This window comes from Leptonychotes weddellii, chromosome 11 (genome assembly GCF_054177405.1).
Source record: "Leptonychotes weddellii isolate Sample4059 chromosome 11, ASM5417740v2, whole genome shotgun sequence".
In the NCBI taxonomy this organism is placed as follows: Eukaryota; Metazoa; Chordata; class Mammalia; order Carnivora; family Phocidae; genus Leptonychotes; species Leptonychotes weddellii.
Window position 1 is genome coordinate 2,059,388 of NC_138379.1, and position 5,685 is coordinate 2,065,072.

Below are 5,685 nucleotides of genomic sequence, written 5' to 3' on the forward strand. Positions count from 1 at the left end.
GCACAGGGACACCGCTTCCTTTCCAACTCTCGGCTAGCACAATACCAAGCGCTCCTCTGTGAAACCCGCGGGTCACCCTTGAAACAGTAAGGACATTAAACCCAGCAACCTTTCTCCCCATGGAAGAGGGGGAACCAGACCATGACTGCTCCGTGGTGACTGATGAAGTCTATGCAAGCTGTCCAGGTCTGCGGAATCAAGCCATAAAGAATCCAGAGCTCACGCCGTTCAGCGATGGCAGCAGTTACCTACAATAGGGTGCCCGGAAAGCGGGTTATGCAGTAACCACAACCCCTGAAGTCCTAGAAGCTAAGGCATTACCAGCTGGACGGTCAGCCCAATGGGCTGAATTATATGCCTTAGTCCGAGCCCTCACCCTCGGTGACAGCAAGCGAGTCAACATCCACACTGACTCCTGGTACGTCTTCGCTACTGTACATATACATGGAGCCATCTACAAGGAAAGGGGCCTCCTCACTGCAGCAGGAAAAGCTATCAAGAACAAGGAGGAGATACTGAGACTCCTCGAAGCCGTCTGGCTTCCCAAGGAAGTAGCAGTCCTGTACTGTAAGGGACACCAGAAAGGAGACGACCCCATAGTGTGAGGAAATTGGCAGATGAGGCAGCCAAGACCGCAGCCAGTGAGGACATGGACAGAGTCCCTTCCCTCACCATGGCCCTGACACCCCCGGAAGAAGTCCCCCCACCCAGTTAACACTGAAAAGGAAAAGGAACGGGCCATGGCTGAGTGGGCCACCCTGACTGGAAAGGGGTGGTGGATGATGCCAGACGGGCACATCTTTCTTCTAACAGCAACTGGAGGGCATCTGGTCAAGGAACACCACCGACTCACTCATCTGGGAAAAACTGCATTAGAGGCCCTTCTCAAGAAGCACCACTGCCTCAGTCAGCTGCCAGCACTAGGCCGAGCAACGAGTGAACGATGCATGACATGTGCCAAAAATAATGCTCGGTCTGCACCGCGGCCCCCGCCAGGTGTCCGGAGGATGGGAGCAAGTCCCTTCGAAGATCTAGAGGTAGACTCCACAGATGTGCAGCCGAGCAGGGGGTTCAGATCTCTCCTAGTAATAGTATGCACATAGTCTGGGTGGGTCGAAGCCTTCCCAATCAGGACGGAGCAGAGCCAGGAAGTAGCTAAAGTCCTCTTGCGGGAGATCGTGCCCTGGTTCGGCCTGCCGTTAACAATCCACGGTGACAATGGACCCACATTTGTGACAGACATTGTACAGGTCTTGACCAAATCGCTCAACATCACCTGGAGACTCCACACTGCTTACCGACCCCAAAGTTCAGGGAAAGTAGAGCGAATGAATCGTACCCTCAAGGGAATCTTAGCAAAGTTTTGTCAGGAGACTAACCTCCCATGGCCGGATCTGCTACCCCAGCTCTTCGGTGTGCTCCATGCACTCCCGGGACATCAGGTTTCTCCCCATTTGATTTAATATATGGACGGCCTCCCCCATGCCTGGGGAGCCTTCCAGGAAACTTGCATCAGGTTGGAGATAAGGGGATAAAGGAGCAGGTTCAAGCCCTGGGGGGCACCCTAAATAAATTACAAAAGTACACCTTTGAGAGGGCCCCAATCTCCTTAGGGTCTCAGGTACACTCCTTCCAGAGGGGGGACTCAGTTTGGGTCAAAGACTGGAAGAAAGAAGAAAGCTCATCATTCGGACAAGGGGCTGCGCCAGTGGAGAGTCCAGCCAGACTTCACGAACCCACTCTGGCTTCACCTTTGACGAGACCCCACCGACCGATGGACACCTGCTCACCGTGGTCCCTGGCTCTCATAGGTGTGATTTCCTCATCCTGGGAGTCGGACTCTACACTGTTGCCCCTCCTGACTGGACTTTCCCCCAGAGGCTTCTACCTAAGGTCATAGATCCCACTTTTACTGGCCCTTTGCTGTCTACTCCTGAGCGCGTTTCACCATGGTTTTCCTGGCCCCAGTCAGTCCTGGTCTTCTGCTACCTGGTGTGCTGTTAAGTTTATGGCTAAGTCCGTGTTCGCCCCAAGCCTTGCAGTCAACCCTCAAACAGAATGATGCCCTCTAAACTAGGTGTTTAAAGGGGCATCAAAGGGGGGAATGATAAGGAAAATCTGCGTCCTAAGATGGCCCACCGAACCGGTGAGAGTCCCAGTCCGTGCCCCGGGGCTCTTCCGGGTTCTTCTCCCTGCCCCGCTTCGCGCATGCGCCAAAAGTGCCAAATATGCGGAAGTAGAAGTGTATAAATTGCCCCCTTTGTGCTCAGGGCTCAGACCTTTGGAGACCACTCTCCTCTGGGCCCGCCGGTGTTAAAAAAACCTCCTGTCCTCCAAAATCTCCGGGTGCTGCTTGGTTCTTCCATCGGGTGATCCAGTCCAGGTTCCGTAACAAGATCACTCAAATAAACTTTTAAAAAAACTTATTTAAGACAATATTCAAATCCCTCCATACTTTCTTCTCTTCTTAGGGCTTCTCACATTTTGCTTCAGGGCCCGCTCCCTCCCCAGTGTTGTAATTACGTTGTCATATACTATCTTCTCAAAGCCATATGGCTTCACATGTCACATGTAGATGTACAATCTTCCTGGAACTGAATTTTGTAAGTGGGGGAGACAAACGCTGCATTGCGTTTTTTTTTTAAGGATTTATTTGTTTATTATTTGAGAGAAAGAGAGCACGGGGGGAGGGGCAGAAGGGCGGGGAAGAGGATCCCAAGCAGACTCCCTGCTGAGCACAGAGCCCTACATGGGGCTCGATCCCAGGACCCTGAGATCATGACCTGAGCTGAAACCAAGAGTCAGGCGCTTAACAGACTGAGCCACCCAGGCGCCCCTGCATTTTGTTTTTCTCTGTGGAAGCCCAGTGTCCTGGCACCATTGACAGAGAGCATGTCCTATCTGTGTGCACTTGTTCCATGAGCGAGTCTCGTTCCAAACCAGCATCCTATCCATTGATTGGGTTTTCTATGCTTATGAATAAACCACATTGTCTAAGTTTTTAGAGCTTTGTCCAGAGCTCAAGGGTGCCTCGATTATGTTTGGCCATTTGCATTTCCATATAAATTTTAAAAAAGCTTCTCAAGGAGGGAAATGATGTTTTGTGTAGAAGCAAATCAGTTTGGGGAGGATTGATACTTTTGTATGATTTAATCTTCTTAATCATAGATAATCTTCCTTTCTATTGTGTTTGCCAGGAAACAGCAATGGTCCCAATAGCCAAGATGTGGAAACAGCCTCGGTGTCCATCAGTGGACATATGCATAAAGAAGATGTGGTGTATACACACAACGGAATATTACTCAGCCACGAGAAAGAAGGCAATCCTACCACTTGTGACAACATGGATGGAACTTGAGGGTGTTATGCTGAGTGAAACCAGCCAGACAAATACAGCATGCTGTCACCTGTATTTGGAATCCAAACAAACTGAGCTTACAGAGACAGAGAGCAGAACGATGGTTATCAGAGGGGCTGTGGGGGGATGGGGGTGATGCAGGTCAGAGGGTATGAACTCACTTGAAGGTGAGCAGTCCTGCAGATCTGACGCCCAGCACTGTGATTATAGTCAACGATACCGGATCGGATACTTCAAGGCTCCCGAGACTAGCTGCTAACTAACCCTACCTATTAAAGAAGTTGAGTACTTCAGGAATTTGAGGAAAAAATTTTGAAAAAAAATTTACTGTCCACTAGTAAAAGATCCAAGTTGATCAAGTGTGAACATGCTTAAAAATGAAACCATTTCATATCATTATGAGAAAACAGTTTAATTTCTACATTGTCTTATATACGTAAGGCTTTCATAACTATAACTCAAAACATGCAAGTCATAAAATAAAAGGCTGATCAATTCAAAATATATAAAAATGCTTTGCACGGCAATAATAATATTAAAAAAAGCAAATTCCAACAACAAATGAAGATGGTGGACATGTTATTCGCACTTCCAACAATCGAGAAAGGACTAATCTCCTCGCATTTAAGGAGCTAAGGGAAATGGGGAGGTGAGGACCTTGGGGAGAAGCCTCGTGTGCGTTCCTCGCTCTGTCGTGTCAGCCTGCGGTCTCCTCCACACACTCGTGAAATGTTCGTGTCACAGAATACAGAGTGAAAAACCATGGGATATGGGAATAAAGACAGCCCGGTAGCTTAATGTAAGGCTTTAACCAATCTTCCTTGCTTTGGACAAGTGCAAATAATTGAATAAGCACACGTAGGAATCATACAATATTAAAAATTCTTTGATAAATGATACCCACAAAGAGAGAGCATATGTTATCTAGCCATCAAGGATGACAAGAGCCATCCTGTCTTCAGCACCAGAGTAAATCTCAGAGAAATGCAAATAAAACACGAATAAAAACATTTTGTGGGTTCTGTGATTTGCTCACCATGGAATGAAATGTGCAAATAGCCGGGGTTCAGAGCAAAGCACCGATGCCCACAAAGCAACCTCCTAGAATGTCAGCCCCAGCCCTTGCAGGAGAGCTTGACTTGACAGGATTAAACTCAATGAGGCTGGAATACAGGGTGTGTAAGTTAAAGGGGATGGATATTTATTCAAATCACAAAGGGGGATTATAAGCGCTTTTTACCTACAAAGCACTGGAACACAGAAGCGGAATCGCGAGGTGACGATTCACAGATTCACCGTCAGGAATCCTGTCACCCCCTGGGAGTGTGGAGCTCGGGGACTGGGGGTGAGGCATGGAGCGGGAGAAGCAGCAGGAGGAGACTGGCCAGGTGGGAGATTCCAGAAAGCTCTTCAGGAAGCTGACTTTCCGTCAGACCGGTAACAGTGAAAAGACAAGGAAAACTGTGGACCACAGATTCCATACAGAGGAAAGATAATTTGCAAAAAGAATTTGTCTCTCTCTCTCTAAATAGATAAATCTTTTTTTTTTTTTTTAAAGAATTTGTCCCATTTAACAAAAGAAAGGCAATTCAGGAAGAGCCTCGTTAGCCCTCCTGTTTAATTATTCCATGTCTTGTAAATAAAACCCCACGAGCCCTATGTATTCATAAGGTTAATTAACCCTCGCAGCCACTTTGCATATGAAATGCCAACTGTATCTTCCTCTTGTATGAAATGAAATAGAAAAGCAGAGTGATCTGCCCAGGACCACACGGCCTCAAATGGCTGAGCCAGAGTTTGGACAACGTTAGTCTGGTTCCAAAGCCCCCCCCTCCCCCACAACCACACCTCCTGCGCAAGAACCGGGGACACGCATAACAAAGCCTCGCTCTAGGAGAGACAGACAGACAGACGTCTATGGACGGACTTCGAGGCTGGCTCTGGCAGAGGGACAGCACCACGGTGGCCTTGCCGATGATGCTTGGGGTCTGCAGGTGCCCGGGAAGCCCCAGTCCTCGCACGCTGGAGCCGGGCCCCATTCAGACTGGGCGTTTGTTCTGCGAGCCCGTGAAAGCTGCACGCGGGTATGAGAAATGGTCTGTTTGGCACAGCAGCTTCTGCCCGGGGTGGGGGGGCGCAGAAGGGGCTGGGTTTTCCTGCATGTGCCTTACGGAGCACCCAGCTCAGAGGGGGGATGTCATTTGCCCACGTCCACCCCGGGCACTGTGGGAAGGGGGCCCCCACGCTGTGAGCGGAGCCCAGCATCTCCACTGGGTCGACACCAGCTGCCCTTGGTCCCTCTGCACCTTGGCTTCCCCCGTTGACGC